General features: G+C 50.3%; 1 protein-coding gene across 1 annotated transcript in view; it reads left to right on the top strand.

Moving 5' to 3' along the window:
* LOC140407752 (desmin-like) overlaps positions 1 to 17,366 on the top strand; it is a 293,366-nt gene that overhangs the window by 111,692 nt on the left and 164,308 nt on the right. The gene's annotated exons all lie outside the window — the stretch shown is intronic.

Raw genomic sequence — 17,366 nt, 5'->3', positions numbered from 1 at the left:
TTTCCATCTATGAAAGATGATGGGAATGCAACCTCATAATTTGGTGAAGTCGGATGAGATCATCTGCTGCACTTTAAGTTGTCCCTTGCCAGTGATGTGTGATTTCTACTGGCACCTTGTTTGTAGGGCTGGCATCTGCTTTGGAGCTTTTGAAACCACATGGTATTGTGGTGGAAAATTCCTGCCTGCAGCTAGTGTCACATTGATCAGCAGCTAGACTTTTCCACTTGCTGTGCTTTGATGTTGAGGTCTTTCATTATTCTTTTGACAACATCCTTGAATCAGAGTTTTGGGTGCCCTACTGGTTTCTTGGAAAAGGCTATCTCACAATATAGCATATCCTTAACTATTTAACCATTTAAAAGTCAGAGAATTTCCTGCCTTTCAAGTCTCAACCTTGTAAAATCATGCTGGTAAAACTTTGTCAGATTATATCAAACCTGTAGTCGTATACTCCAGAACAATCCTCGTGGCCTTTAAAACCACATGAAGTTTTAAAGATTATGGGGTGGCTAGCATCACTGCGGTGTAAATAACACCACTGTCTGCTACTTTGGGAAAGCAGGCAGCACAATCAAAGACCCCTCCCACCCGGGTTACTCTCTCTTCCAACCTCTTCCATCGGGCAGAAGATACAAAAGTCTGAGAACACACACTGATAGGTTGAAAAACAGCTTCTTCCCCACTGTTATCAGACTCCTGAATGACCCTCTTATGAACTGAACTGATCTCTTCACATATTTTCTCTACTGAGTAGTTCTACACTCCTTATGCTCACCTGAAGCCTGTACCTATGTATTTACATTGTGCATTTATGCATGTCCTATGTTTTTCATGTATGAAACGATCTGTCTGGACTGTACACAGAACAATACTTTTCACTGTACCTTGGTACACATGACAAATCAAATTCAATTCAATTCAGTAAGAAGGTAACAACATTTTTTTTTATGCGGGTGATCACCCTTTAGATTGAGTAATTCAAATGGAGAGGAGGAGAGGAATGTTTGACCACCAGTCAGGCTAGGAAAATCAGCAGGCAGTGCAGGAATCTGTGGGAGTGTAACACTCTTAAATCAGTATTCAGTGTTGAACTACGTTGATGACGGTAACAACTTGGAGCAGTGCATTCAGAAGCAAACTCATGACACCATGAAAAGTTCAATTAGTCAGTCTTGATATAAAATTCACCAATCCATGCTGATTTGCTTTAAGCAGCTCATACTCTCATGTTCTCATGTCAGTTTTTTTCTGATGCCCGATTACAATGACGCCCGATAATTAACGTTAAACTGACAGATCTGTAATTCATAGAATCATGGAAAAGTTACAGCACTGAAGGAGGCCATTCGGCCCATCTTGTCCATGCCAATATTCGAACACTCATGTGCCCTTTCTAATCCCACATTGCTGCCCCGGCCAGTAGCCCTGACTGGATTTTCCCAGTCTCTTCGATAAGATAGTAAGAAGTTTTACAACACCAAGTTAAAGTCCAACAGGTTTGTTTCGATGTCACTAGCTTTCGGAGCGCTGCTCCTTCCTCAGGTGATAAGAGGTTGAGAGCCTGGTTAAATAGGGTGAAACCACATCGAGGCGGATCCCCGATACAGTACCACTAGTAGAACAGCTTTTTGCCATGTGTGGGACCCACCAGCTCTCTACAGGCAGTCTGACAATGGCAGGCAAGGATCCATTGATGCCACCTTTAAAACATTCTCCACCCAGTCAGACGGACTACCCGACATTGTCTCAGGAACTGGAAATGACAACGGCAAACCTAGCCCTGCAAAGGTTTCCTTACTAATATCTGGAGATTTGTGCCAAAGTTGGGAGAGCTAAGAGCAGCACGATGGCACAGTGGTTAGCATTGCTGCATCAAGATGCCGAGGTCCCAGGTTCGATCCTGGTGTGGAGTTTGCACATTCTCCCGGTGTTTGCGTGGGTTTCAATCCATAGATGTGAAGGCTAGGTGGATTGGCAATGCTAAATTGCACCTTAATTGGAAAAAAACAATTGTTCTCACTGGAACGACGGAGGTTGAGGGGCGACCTGATAGAGGTCTACAATATTATGAGGGGCATAGACAGAGTGGATAGTCAGAGGCTTTTTCCCAGGGTAGAGGGGTCAATTACTAGGGGCCATAGGTTTAAGGTGCGAGGGGCAAGGTTTAGAGGAGATGTACGAGGCAAGTTTTTTACTCAGAGGGCAGTGGGTGCCTGGAACTCGCTACCGGAGGAGGTGGTGGAAGCAGGGACGATAGGGACATTTAAGGGGCATCTTGACAAATATATGAATAGGATGGGAATAGAGGGATACGGACCCAGGAAGTGTAGAAGATTGTAGTTTAGACGGGCAGCATGGTCGGCACGGGCTTGGAGGGCCAAAGGGCCTGTTCCTGTGCTGTACTTTTCTTTGTCCTTTGTTCTTTGTTTGGTACTCGAAATTCATTTTTTTTTAAATTAAATTATTTTTTAAACAAAGTTGGGCGAGCTGTCTCACAGACTCGTCAAGCAACAGCCTGGCATAGTCATACTCACAAAATCATACCATACAGACGATGTCCCAGAAACCCCTATTACCATTCCTGGCTATGTCCTGTCTCACCAGCAATACAGACCCAACAGACGTGGCGACATACTACGGTGTAAACAAGAAGCTAATGTTTCTGCAGGTAGAATTATTGAGTTGGATGATCAGCCATGATCATGATGAAAGGTGGAGCAGGCTCGAAGGGCCAAAAGGCCTCCTTCTGCTCCTATATTCTATGTATCTATTTAGAATGTAGATCAAGTGAATCCAAATGGAGAAGCTGTTTATTTTCAATCAACCTCCTCAATTGTTGGATCAGAAGATACTCCTGCAGCAGAAGGAGCACTGCCAGCACCAGGAAAGCCACCCGGTGGTCCACCAGTGGTATACAGTCAGCAGGGAGTTGCCCTGGGAGTCCTCAACATCAACTCTGGACCCCAAAATGTCTCATGGCTTCAGGTTAAACATGGGCAAGGAAACATCCTGCTGATTACCACATACCGGCCACCATCAGCTGATGAATCAGTACTCCTCCATGTTGAACACCACTTGGAGGAAGCACTGAGGGTGGCAAGGGCGCAGAATGTACTCAGGGTGGGGACTTCAATGTCCATCACCATGAGTGGCGCAGTAGTACCACCACAGGCCGAGCTGGCCGGGTCCTAAAGGACATAGTCACCAGACTAGGACTGCAGCAGGTGGTGAGGAACCAAGAAAAGTAAAACTAAAACTATTTATACATCTATCTGCTTCACCTATTTACATACATCACAGTTTCCCTTTTTTCTCCTTGCGGTATTAGCAGTGGCAGTTGTGCTCCCCTGCATACCTCCTCCCACCGGTTTTCTCTTTGTCTTCTCCTCCCCAGGTTTTTGCACCTGTTACCCCCCACCCTGTGTCTCATGTTTCTCTTGGTGAGCTTGGTTGAGTTGCATGTTTCCCTGAACCCCCCTCCCCCCAACCCCAACCCCCTCCTCCTTACTGTGTCATAGAACATAGAACAATACAGCGCAGTACAGGCCCTTCGGCCCACGATGTTGCACCGAAACAAAAGCCATCTAACCTACACTATGCCATTATCATCCATATGTTTATCCAATAAACTTTTAAATGCCCTCAATGTTAGCGAGTTCACTACTGTAGCAGGTAGGGCATTCCACGGCCTCACTACTCTTTGCGTAAAGAACCTACCTCTGATCTCTGTCCTATATCTATTACCCCTCAGTTTAAAGTTATGTCCCCTCGTGCCAGCCATATCCATCCGCGGGAGAAGGCTCTCACTGTCCACCCTATCCAACCCCCTGATCATTTTGTATGCCTCTATTAAGTCTCCTCTTAACCTTCTTCTCTCCAACGAAAACAACCTCAAGTCCATCAGCCTTTCCTCATAAGATTTTCCCTCCATACCAGGCAACATCCTGGTAAATCTCCTCTGCACCCGCTCCAAAGCCTCCACGTCCTTCCTATAATGCGGTGACCAGAACTGTACGCAATACTCCAAATGCGGCCGTACCAGAGTTCTGTACAGCTGCAACATGACCTCCCGACTCCGGAACTCAATCCCTCTACCAATAAAGGCCAACACTCCATAGGCCTTCTTCACAACCCTATCAACCTGGGTGGCAACTTTCAGGGATCTATGTACATGGACACCTAGATCCCTCTGCTCATCCACACTTTCAAGAACTTTACCATTAGCCAAATATTCCACATTCCTGTTATTCCTTCCAAAGTGAATCACCTCACACTTCTCTACATTAAACTCCATTTGCCACCTCTCAGCCCAGCTCTGCAGCTTATCTATATCCCTCTGTAACCTGCTACATCCTTCCACACTATCGACAACACCACCGACTTTAGTATCGTCTGCAAATTTACTCACCCACCCTTCTGCGCCTTCCTCTAGGTCATTGATAAAAATGACAAACAGCAACGGCCCCAGAACAGATCCTTGTGGTACTCCACTTGTGACTGTACTCCATTCTGAACATTTCCCATCAACCACCACCCTCTGTCTTCTTTCAGCTAGCCAATTTCTGATCCACATCTCTAAATCACCCTCAGTCCCCAGCCTCCGTATTTTTTGCAATAGCCTACCATGGGGAACCTTATCAAACGCTTTGCTGAAATCCATATACACCACATCAACTGCTCTACCCTCGTCTACCTGTTCAGTCACCTTCTCAAAGAACTCAATAAGGTTTGTGAGGCATGACCTACACTTCACAAAGCCATGCTGACTATCCCTGATCATATTATTCCTATCTAGATGATTATAAATCTTGTCTCTTATAATCCCCTCCAAGACTTTGCCCACTACAGGCGTGAGGTTCACCGGTCTATAGTTGCCGGGGTTGTCTCTGCTCCCCTTTTTGAACAAAGGGACCACATTTGCTGTCCTCCAGTCCTCTGGCACTATTCCTGTAGCCAATGATGACATAAAAATCAAAGCCAAAGGTCCAGCAATCTCTTCCCTGGCCTCCCAGAGAATCCTAGGATAAATCCCATCAGGCCCCGGGGACTTATCTATTTTCAGCCTGTCCAGAATTGCCAACACCTCTTCCCTACGTACCTCAATGCCATCTATTCTATTAGCCTGGGGCTCAGCATTCTCCTCCACAACATTATCTTTTTCCTGAGTGAATACTGACACAAAATATTCATTTAGTATCTCGCCTATCTCTTCAGACTCCACACACAATTTCCCATCCCTGTCCTTGACTGGTCCTACTCTTTCCCTAGTCATTCGCTTATTCCTGACACCCCCCCCCCCCCCCCCCCCCCCCCCCAAGTCCTGGGCTGCTGCTGCTGCTGCCTTCTTTTTTCCCCCATCTATCTTTCCGCAAGATATTCAACGAACGGTTGCCACCGCCTGGTGAACCCTTGAGCCGACCCCCTTAGGACGAACTTAATCCGCTCTAGCTTTATGAACCCCGCCATATCATTTATCCAGGTCTCCACCCCCGGGGGCTTGGCTTCTTTCCACATTAGCAATATCCTGCACCGGGCTACTAGGGACGCAAAGGCCAAAACATCGGCCTCTCTCGCCTCCTGCACTCCCGGCTCTTGTGCAACCCCAAATATAGCCAACCCCCAGCTTGGTTCGACCCGGACTCCTACTACTTTTGAAAGCGCCTTTGTCACCCCCACCCAAAACCCCTGTAGTGCCGGGCATGACCAAAACATATGGGTATGATTCGCTGGGCTTCTCGAGCACCTCGCACACCTATCCTCCACCCCAAAAAATTTACTGAGCCGTGTTCCAGTCATATGTGCCCTGTGTAATACCTTAAACTGAATCAGGCTTAGCCTGGCGCACGAGGACGACGGGTTTACCCTGTTTAGGGCATCTGCCCACAGCCCCTCCTCGATCTCGTCCCCTAGCTCTTCTTCCCATTTCCCTTTTAGTTCGTCCACCATAGTCTCCCCTTCGTCCCTCATTTCCCTATATATATCCGACACCTTACCATCCCCCACCCATTTCTTTGAGATGACTCTGTCCTGCACCTCTTGTGTCGGGAGCTGCGGGAATTCCCTCACCTGTTGCCTCGCAAAAGCCCTCAATTGCATGTACCTGAATGCATTCCCTTGGGGCAACCCATATTTCTCGGTCAGCGCTCCCAGACTTGCGAACTTCCCGTCCACAAATAGATCTTTCAGTTGCGTTATTCCTGCTCTTTGCCACATTCCATATCCCCCATCCATTCCCCCCGGGGCAAACCTATGGTTGTTTCTTATCGGGGACCCCCCCAATGCTCCGGTCTTTCCCCTATGTCGTCTCCACTGTCCCCAAATCTTCAGTGTAGCTACCACCACCGGGCTCGTGGTGTAGTTCCTCGGTGAGAACGGCAATGGGGCTGTCACCATAGCCTGCAGGCTGGTCCCCCTACAGGACGCCCTCTCTAATCTCTTCCACGCCGCTCCCTCCTCCTCTCCCATCCACTTACTCACCATTGAAATATTAGCGGCCCAATAATACTCACTTAGGCTCGGTAATGCCAGCCCCCCCCTATCCCTACTACGCTGTAAGAATCCCTTCCTCACTCTCGGAGTCTTCCCGGCCCAAACAAAATCCATGATGCTCTTTTCTATCCTTTTAAAAAAAGCCTTCGTGATCACCACCGGGAGGCACTGAAACACAAAGAGGAATCTCGGGAGGACCACCATCTTAACCGCCTGCACCCTCCCTGCCATTGACAGTGCTACCATATCCCATCTCTTGAAATCTTCCTCCATCTGTTCCACCAACCGCGTTAAATTTAGCCTGTGCAATGTGCCCCAATTCTTAGCTATCTGGATCCCCAGGTAACGAAAGTCTCTTGTTACCTTCCTCAACGGTAGGTCTTCTATTTCTCTACTCTGCTCCCCTGGATGCACCACAAACAGCTCACTCTTCCCCATGTTCAATTTATACCCTGAAAAATCCCCAAACTCCCCAAGTATCCGCATTATTTCTGGCATCCCCTCCGCCGGATCCGCCACATATAGTAGCAGATCATCCGCATATAAAGATACCCGGTGTTCTTCTCCTCCCCTAAGTATTCCCCTCCATCTCTTGGAACCTCTCAGCGCTATCGCCAGGGGCTCAATCGCCAGTGCAAACAGTAATGGGGACAGAGGACATCCCTGCCTTGTCCCTCTATGGAGCCGAAAATATGCCGATCCCCGTCCATTCGTGACCACACTCGCCACTGGGGCCCTATACAACAGCTGCACCCATCTAACATACCCCTCTCCAAAACCAAATCTCCTCAACACCTCCCACAGATAATCCCATTCCACTCTATCAAATGCTTTCTCGGCATCCATCGCCACTACTATCTCCGTTTCACCCTCTGGTGGGGCCATCATCATTACCCCTAACAGCCTCCGTATATTCGTGTTCAGCTGTCTCCCCTTCACAAACCCAGTTTGGTCCTCGTGAACCACCCCCGGGACACATTCCTCTATTCTCATTGCCATTACCTTGGCCAGGACCTTGGCATCCACATTTAGGAGGGAAATTGGTCTGTAGGACCCGCATTGTAGCGGATCCTTTTCCTTCTTTAAGAGAAGCGATATCGTTGCTTCAGACATAGTCGGGGGCAGTTGTCCCCTTTCCTTTGCCTCGTTAAAGGTCCTCGTCAGTACCGGGGCGAGCAAGTCCAAATACTTTCTGTAAAATTCAACTGGGAATCCGTCCGGTCCCGGGGCCTTTCCCGTCTGCATGTTCCTAATTCCTTTCACCACTTCTTCTACCGTGATCTGTGCTCCCAGTCCCACCCTTTCCTGCTCTTCCACCTTGGGAATTTCCAGCCGATCCAAAAAATCCATCATTCTCTCCCTCCCATCCGGGGGTTGAGCTTCATACAATTTTTTATAAAATGTCTTGAACACTTCATTCACTCTCTCCGCCCCCCGCTCCATCTCTCCTTCCTCATCCCTCACTCCCCCTATTTCCCTCGCTGCTCCCCTTTTCCTCAATTGGTGTGCCAGCAATCTGCTCGCCTTCTCCCCATATTCATACTGTACACCCTGCGCCTTCCTCCATTGTGCCTCTGCAGTGCCTGTAGTCAGCAAGTCAAATTCCACATGCAGCCTTTGCTTTTCCCTGTACAGTCCCTCCTCCAGTGCTTCCGCATATTGTCTGTCCACCCTCAAAAGTTCTTGCAGCAACCGCTCCCGTTCCTTACTCTCCTGCTTCCCTTTATGTGCCCTTATTGATATCAGCTCCCCCCTAACCACCGCCTTCAACGCCTCCCAGACCACTCCCACCTGAACCTCCCCATTGTCATTGAGTTCCAAGTACTTTTCAATACATCCCCTCACCCTTAGGCACACCCCCTCATCCGCCATTAGTCCCATGTCCATTCTCCAGGGTGGGCGCCCTCCTGTTTCCTCCCCTATCTCCAAGTCTACCCAGTGTGGGGCATGATCCGAAATGGCTATAGCCGTATATTCCGTTCCCCTCACCTTCGGGATCAATGCCCTACCCAACACAAAAAAGTCTATGCGCGAATAGACTTTATGGACATAGGAGAAAAACGAGAACTCCTTACTCCTAGGTCTACTGAATCTCCACGGGTCCACACCTCCCATCTGCTCCATAAAATCCTGAAGCACCTTGGCTGCTGCCGGCCTCCTACCAGTCCTGGACTTCGACCTATCCAGCCTTGGTTCCAACACCATGTTAAAGTCTCCCCCCATTATCAGCTTTCCCGTCTCTAGGTCCGGGATGCGTCCTAGCATTCGCCTCATAAAGTTGGCATCATCCCAGTTCGGGGCATACACGTTTACCAAAACCACCATCTCTCCCTGTAATTTGCCACTCACCATCACGTATCTGCCCCCGTTATCCACCACTATAGTCTTTGCCTCGAACATTACCCGCTTCCCCACTAATATAGCCACCCCCCTGTTTTTCGCATCCAGCCCCGAATGGAACACCTGCCCCACCCATCCTTTACGCAGCCTAACCTGGTCTATCAGTTTCAGGTGCGTTTCCTGTAACATAACCACATCTGCTTTAAGTTTCTTAAGGTGTGCGAGTACTCGTGCCCTCTTTATCGGCCCGTTGAGCCCTCTCACGTTCCACGTGATCAGCCGAGTTGGGGGGCTTCCCACCCCCCCCCCCCCCCCCCCCTTGCCGGTTAGCCATCATCTTTTTCCAGCTTCTCACCCAGTTCCCCCCCCGCCCATCCTCTCCCGTACCCACTCCCCCCTTTCCCCAGCAGCAGCAACCCAGTAATTCCCCCCTCCCACCCCCCCCCCCCCCCCGCTAGACCCCCCGCTAGCGTAATTACTCCCCCCATGTTGCTCCCAGAAGTCAGCAAACTCTGGCTGACCTCGGCTTCCCCCCGTGACCACGGCTCGCACCGTGCGACGCTCCCTCCTTCCTGCTTCTCTATTCCCGCCATAATTATCATAGCGCGGGAACCAAGCCCGCGCCTCTCCCTCGGCCCCGCCTCCCATGGCCAACGCCCCATCTCCTCTCCCTCCCCACCTCCCCCCATCACCACCTGTGGGAGAAAGAAAAGTTACCATACCGCAGGATTAGAACATAAAACCCCTCTTCGCCCCCCCCATTCGCCCCACCACTTTGTCCAAACGTTCTTTTTCATAATCCACTCATTCCAGTTTTTCTTCTACAATAAAAGTCCACGCTTCATCCGCCGTCTCAAAGTAGTGGTGCCTCCCTTGATATGTGACCCACAGTCTTGCCGGTTGCAGCATTCCAAATTTTATCTTCCTTTTGTGAAGTACCGCCTTGGCCCGATTAAAGCTCGCCCTCCTTCTCGCCACCTCCGCACTCCAGTCTTGATAAACGCTGATCACCGCGTTCTCCCATTTACTGCATCGAGTTTTCTTCGCCCATCTAAGGACCATTTCTCTATCCTTAAAACGGAGGAATCTCACCACTATGGCTCTGGGAGTTTCTCCTGCTCTCGATCCTCGCACCATAACACGGTACGCTCCCTCCACCTCCAACGGACCCGTCGGGGCCTCCGCTCCCATTAACGAATGCAGCATCGTGCTCACATATGCCCCGACGTCCGCCCCCTCCACACCTTCAGAAAGGCCAAGAATCCTCAGGTTGTTCCTCCTTGCGTTGTTTTCCAGTGCCTCCAACCTCTCCACACATCGTTTCTGGTGTGCCTCCTGTATCTCCGACTTCACCACCAGGCCCTGTATATCGTTCTCATTCTCGGCTGCTTTCGCCTTCACGACCCGAAGCTCCTGCTCCTGGGTCTTTTGTTCCTCCTTTAGCCCTTCGATCGCCTGTAGTATCGGGGCCAACAACTCTTTCTTCATTTCCTTTTTTATCTCCTCCACGCAGCATTTCAAGAACTCTTGTTGTTCAGGGCCCCATATGAAACTGCCACCTTCCGACGCCATCTTGGTTTTTGCTTGCCTTCCTTGCCGTTGTTCCAAAGGATCCGCTGCAATCCGGCCACTTTCCTCTCCTTTTTCCATCCGTGTCCAGGGGGAACACCCTCCTGGTTTACCGCACGGTGTTTTTAGCCGTTAAAATTGCCGTTGGGGCTCCTATCAAGAGCCCAAAAGTCCGTTTCACAGGGAGCTGCCGAAACGTGCGACTCAGCTGGTCATCGCCGCACCCGGAAGTCTTCGCTTTTGGGTTTTCCTTGATCCTTCCTGCCAAATACTTCTCATGTCCCCTCCTTGCTCGTCTTAGCTCTCTCTTTAGATCCTTCCTCGTTACCTTGTAACTATCCATCGCCCCAACCGAAACTTCACACCTCATCTTCACATCGGCCTCCTTCTTCCTCTTAACAAGAGATTCCACTTCCTTGGTAAACCACGGTTCCCTCGCTCGACGCCTTCCTCCCTGTCTGACCGGTACATACTTATCAAGAACACGCAGTAGCTGATCCTTGAACAAGCCCCACTTATCCAGTGTGCCCAACCCTTGCAGCCTACTTCTCCACCTTATCCCCCCCCAAGTCACGTCTAATGGCATCATAATTGCCCTTCCCCCAGCTATAACTCTTGCCCTGCGGTGTATACTTATCCCTTTCCATCATTAACGTAAACGTCACCGAATTGTGGTCACTGTCCCCAAAGTGCTCTCCTACCTCCAAATCCAACACCTGGCCTGGTTCATTACCCAAAACCAAATCCAACGTGGCCTCGCCTCTTGTTGGCCTGTCAACATATTGTTTCAGGAAACCCTCCTGCACACACTGTACAAAAAACGACCCATCTATTGCACTCGAACTATATCTTTTCCAGTCAATATTTGGAAAGTTAAAGTCTCCCATAATAACTACCCTGTTACTTTCGCTCTTATCCAGAATCATCTTCGCCATCCTTTCCTCTACATCCCTAGAACTATTAGGAGGCCTATAAAAAACTCCCAACAGGGTGACCTCTCCTTTCCTGTTTCTAACTTCAGCCCATACTACCTCGGAAGAAGAGTCCCCATCTAGCATCCTCTCCGCCACCGTAATACTGCTCTTGACTAGCAGCGCCACACCTCCCCCTCTTTTGCCTCCTTCTCTGAGCTTACTAAAACACCTAAACCCCGGAACCTGCAACATCCATTCCTGTCCCTGGTCTATCCATGTCTCTGAAATGGCCACAACATCGAAGTCCCAGGTACCAACCCATGCTGCCAGTTCCCCTACCTTGTTTTGTATACTCCTGGCATTGAAGTAGACACACTTCAAACCACCTACCTGAACACTGGCCCCCTCCTGCGACGTCAAATCTGTGCTCCTGACCTCTATACTCTCATTCTCCCTTACCCTAAAACTACAATCCAGGTTCCCATGCCCCTGCTGCATTAGTTTAAACCCTCCCAAAGAGCACTAACAAATCTCCCCCCCAGGATATTTGTGCCCCTCAGGTTCAGATGTAGACCATCCTGTCTGTAGAGGTCCCACCTTCCCCAGAAAGAGCCCCAGTTATCCTTGTGGCTACCCCCTCCTGTTCTTTGGCTGCCTAGTTGTTGGCTACAAACAAGTCTTGGAACAACTGAATGAATGGCTCCCACGTTTTGTGGAAGCCTTCTTCTGACCCTCTTATGGCAAATTTAATTTTCCCCATTTGGAGGAATTCCGACAGGTCTGACAACCAATCTGCAGCTTTGGGTGATGTGCTGACCGCCAGTCGAGCAAGATTCTCCAGCGGGTGATTAGGGAGGCCCTTCTCCCCATGAATAGATATGGCTGTTCTGATACCTCGAAAACTGCCACTCTCGGGCATGGCTCCACCCTCATCCCCAACACCTTGGACATTACCGCAAAGAAGACTGTCCAGAACCCAGCAAGTCTTGGGCAAGACCAGAACATGTGGGCGTGGTTGGCCGGGCCTCGTTGGCAACTTTCGCATCTGTCCTCCAACCCCAGAAAGAACCTGCTCATTTGAGTTCTGGTTAAGTGGGCTCTGAGTACCGCTTTTAGCTGCGTTAGGCTTAGCCTTACGCATCTGGAGGTGGAGTTGACCCTGTGCAGTCCTTCGCTCCAGAGTCCCCACCCATTTTCAAACCCCAAGTCCTCCTCCCACTTCTCCCTCGTCTCGTCCAGTTGTGTGTCAGCTCTCCTTAGCAGTCGCCCATACATGTCCCCACAATTCCCTTTCCCGAAGATGTCCACGTCTAATAGGTCCTCCAGGAGTGATTGTCGTAGTGGTCGCGGGTACGCTCTTGTTTCCCTTCATAGGAAGTTTTTGATCTGTAAATACCTGAATTTGTTGACCTCCATCAGTTGGAATCTTTCCGTCAGTTCTTCGAGTGTTGTTAGTTGGTGTAAAAGTCCCTAACTGTCAGCATCCCTCCATCCTGTCTCCACCTTTTAAAGGTGGCGTCCATAGTTGTCGGCATGAACCTGCGGTTATTGCAGATGGAAACAGGAAGAGGAACCTGGGCAGTATGTTCATTTGAACCCTCCCCGCCAGGGAGAGTGGGAGCGTATTCCATCTCTGCAGCTTTTTTTTTAACTTCTTCCGTCAGGCTGGTCAGGTTCCACTTGTGGATCCCTGTCCAGTCGTGAGCAATTTGGATCCCCAGGTAGCGGAATTTGTGTCAGGCCTGTTTAAACGGCAGCCCCTCCCGCTCTGCCCCTCCCCCTTGCGGGTTCACCGGAAAGATCTTGCTTTTGCTCAGATTAGGTTTGTGGCCCGAGAAGGCACCAAACTCTTTCAAGGGGGCCATGGTTCCTTCCATGTGAAGTGTTGGGTACTCTGCTACACAGACGAACCAACACGGTTGCGAATGGTACAACTCAGTTTTATTTCAAACATCTATTTACAGTGGTAAACTGTTTACTGAGGTTCGATCATAACCCTTGAATCTGTGGACCTATTGCTAATTCTATCTTGTAGTGGCACTCAGCACATGGTGGATGTCTGAGTGGCTTGCTATGAGCTCTGTGCCCTGAGCTGTCTCCTGTCTCCTGCTCGAGTGCACAGGAAGTGTTGTGTTCCGTTTTGTACAGTGTATGCCCTTGCCTGTGATTGGCTGTCGTGTTGTGTGTGTGTTGATTGGTCCGTTGATCTGTCCATCAGTATGTATGTATGGATGTGCTATGATGTTTACCTGAATATCATGACACCATGCTGCTTCGAAGGTCCACGATGTAGAGGAGCAGGTCATCCGCAGAGAGCGAGATTCTGTGCTCTCTGTCTCCTCTTCGGATCCCTGTCCAATTCTTTGCCACCCTAAGCGCGATCGGTAATAAGAGCATAAGACATAGGAGTGGAAGTAAGGCCATTCGGCCCATCGAGTCCACTCCACCATTCAATCATGGCTGATTTCAACTCCATTTACCCGCTCTCTCTCCATAGCCCTTAATTCCTCGAGAAATGAAGAATTTATCAACTTCTGTCTTAAAGACACTCAACGTCCCGGCCTTCACCGCCCTCTGTGGAAATGAATTCCACAGACCCACCACTCTCTGGCTGAGAAATTTCTCCTCATCTCTGTTCTAAAGTGACTCCCTTTTATTCTAAGGCTGTGCCCCCGGCTCCTAGTCTCCCCTGCTAATAGAAACTACTTCCCTACGTCCACCCTATCTAAGCCATTCATTATCTTGTAAGTTTCTATTAGATGGTTCGATCGCGAGGGCGAACAGCAGCACTGATAACAGGCATCACTGCCTTGTGCCTCTATGCCTTCCCACCAGGTTACCCAGCATTTGGGCCACATAGTCTGTGGGGTTCCTACCTTCGATTCCCTCCGGTAGGCCCACAATTCGCAGGTTCTACCGTCTCGATCGGTTCTCCTGATCCTCGACCTTTCCTCTCAGGTTGCCTTGTGTCGCGACCAGCATTGTCACCTCCTTTACCAGAGCGACGATCCGGTCGTGCTGGTCAGTTGCAGCACTCTCCAGATCTTTAATTATTGCATCCTGGGCCTCCAGTCGCTTTTCGTCTTTGTCCAGGGTCATCTGAATATTGGCCAGATCTTCGGCCACCACATCCTTCACCGCGGCTGCTATTTCGGGTTTTGTTTCCTCTCAGTACCCTTCAGCTCTCTTGAGAGGAACATCCTCCACCCATCCCCAGGTGTGGGGGAGCTTCTCGTGCGGTGGGTCGGTTCCTCGCGCTCTGGAAAAGTCCAAGTTTCGCCACCTTGTGCATTGGTCGGTTTGGTCATCTTATGTTTGTCCAGGCTCTTTTCACTTCTGGTCTCCACTCGTCCTCTGGACTGGCTGTTTGGCATCCTTACTTCTTTCTTCGTTTTGTTCGTGCTGTGGGGATGATTTCTGTATCATTTTGGGGCAAAAACTGTTTATTTTTCAAGTTTGCGGGAGGAGAGCCACCTTATGTGCAACTTCTCAGCAGATCCCCGTCACCGGACAAGAAAAGCATACTTGACCTGATCTGTCCATGACTGTATCAGTAGAAGAGACCACCGCACAGTCCTTGTGGAGGTAAAGTCCAATCTTCACATTGAGTATACCCTCCGTGGTGTGTGTGTGGCACTACCACTGTGTTAAATGGTATAGACTTAGAACAGATCTAGCAACTCAAGCCAGGGCATCCATAAGGCACTCTGGACCATCAGCAGCAGAATTGTACTCAACCACAATCTGCTACCCTCATAGCCTGGCATATCCTTCACTCAACCATTACCATCAAGCCAGGGGATCAACTCTGGTTCAATGAAGAATACAGGTGAATTGCCTGCCAGGTGCAACATCAGGGATACCGAAAAATGAGGTGTTAACCTGCTGAAGCTACAACACAGGACTAATTGTGTGTCAAACAGCATAAGCAGCAATTAATAGACAGAGCTAAGCGATTCCACAACAAGTGCATCAGATTTAAGCTCTGCAGCTATGCCACATCCAGCCGTCAATGGTGGTGGACAATTAAATAACTAATTGAAGGAGGAGGCTCCATAATAGGATTGGACTGGATTGGTTTATTGTCACGTGTACCGAGGTACAGTGAAAAGTATTGTTCTGCATGCAGCTCAAACAGATCATTCCGCACTGTAGCACAGTGGTTAGCACTGCTGCTTCACAGCTCTAGGGCCCCAGGTTCGATTGCCAGCTGTTTAGCTAGGGGCTAGGGGCTGTTTAGCACAGGGCTAATTCGCTGGCAGCGGGTGCGCTAGCAGCTAAGGGCTGTTTAGCACAGGGCTAAATCGCTGGCTTTGAAAGCAGACCAAGGCAGGCCAGCAGCACGGTTCAATTCCCGTAACAGCCTCCCCGAACAGGTGCCGGAATGTGGCGACTAGTGGCTTTTCACAGTAACTTCATTGAAGTTACTTCAGTGGTCGGGAAATTACTGGAGAGAATTCTTCGAGACAGGGGGCGAAATTCTCCCCCCACGGCGCGATGTCCGCCGACTGGCGCCAAAAACGGCGCCAATCAGACGGGCATTGCGCCGGCCCAAAGGTGCGGAATGCTCCGCATCTTTGGGGGCCGAGCCCCAACATTGAGGGGCTAGGCTGGCGCCGGAGGGATTTCCGCCCCGCCAGCTGGCGGAAATGGCGTTTGTTGCCCCGCCAGCTGGCGGAAATGGCGTTTGTTGCCCCGCCAGTTGGCGCGGAAATGCGGCGCATTCGCGGGAGCGTCAGCGGCCGCCGACAGTTTCCCGCGCATGCGCAGTGGGGAGAGTCTCTTCCGCCTCCACCATGGTGGAGGCCGTGGCGGAGGCGGAAGGGAAAGAGTGCCCCCACGGCACAGGCACGCCCGCGGATCGGTGGGCCCCGATCGCGGGCCAGGCCACCGTGGGGGCACCCCCCCCGGGGTCAGATCGCCCCGCGCCCCCCCCAGGACCCTGGAGCCCGCCCACGCCGTCTGGTCCCGCCGGTAAATACCAGCTTTGATTTACGCCGGTGGGACAGGCAATTTCTGGGCGGGACTTCGGCCCATCCGGGCCGGAGAATTGAGCGGGGGGTCCCGCCAACAGGCGCGGCCCGATTCCCGCCCCCGCCCAATCTCCGGTACCGGAGACTTCGGCGGGGGCAGGATTCACGGCGGCCAACGGCCATTCTCCGACCCGGCGGGGGGTCGGAGAATGACGCCCAGGATCTACTCCCATTTGGAAGCAAATGGACGTATTAGTGAGAGGCAGCATGGTTTTGTGAAGGGGAGGTCGTGTCTCACTAACTTGATAGAGTTTTTCGAGGAGGTCACTAAGATGATTGATGCAGGTAGGGCAGTGGATGTTGTCTATATGGACTTCAGTAAGGCCTTTGACAAGGTCCCTCATGGTAGACTACTAGAAAAGGTGAAGTCACAAGGGATCAGGGGTGAGCTGGCAAGGTGGATACAGAACTGGCTAGGTCATAGAAGGCAGAGAGTAGCAATGGAAGGATGCTTTTCTAATTGGAGGGCTGTGACCAGTGGTGTTCCACAGGGATCAGTGCTGGGACCTTTGCTGTTTGTAGTATATATAAATGATTTGGAGAGAAATGTAACTGGTCTGATTAGTCAGTTTGCAGACGACACAAAGGTTGGTGGAATTGCGGATAGCGATGAGGACTGTCAGAGGATACAGCAGGATTTGGATTGTTTGGAGACTTGGGCGGAGAGATGGCAGATGGAGTTTAATCTGGACAAATGTGAGGTAATGCATTTTGGAAGGTCTAATGCAGGTAGGGAATATACAGTGAATGGTAGAACCCTCAAGAGTATTGAAAGTCAAAGAGATCTAGGAGTACAGGTCCACAGGTCACTGAAAGGGGCAACACAGGAGGAGAAGGTAGTCAAGAAGGCATACGGCATGCTTGCCTTCATTGGCCGGGGCATTGAGTATAAGAATTGGCAAGTCATGCTTTCTATGGTGCACCTGTAAAAGTTGGTAAGAGTCAATGTGTGCCACATTTCCTTAGTTTCCTGAGGAAATATAGGCGCTGTTGTGCTTTCTTGGTCGTAGCGCCGACG

This window comes from Scyliorhinus torazame, chromosome 2, assembly GCF_047496885.1.
Source record: "Scyliorhinus torazame isolate Kashiwa2021f chromosome 2, sScyTor2.1, whole genome shotgun sequence".
In the NCBI taxonomy this organism is placed as follows: Eukaryota; Metazoa; Chordata; class Chondrichthyes; order Carcharhiniformes; family Scyliorhinidae; genus Scyliorhinus; species Scyliorhinus torazame.
Note: the sequence above shows the minus strand (reverse complement) of the source record. Positions and strands in the feature narration are given on the sequence as shown.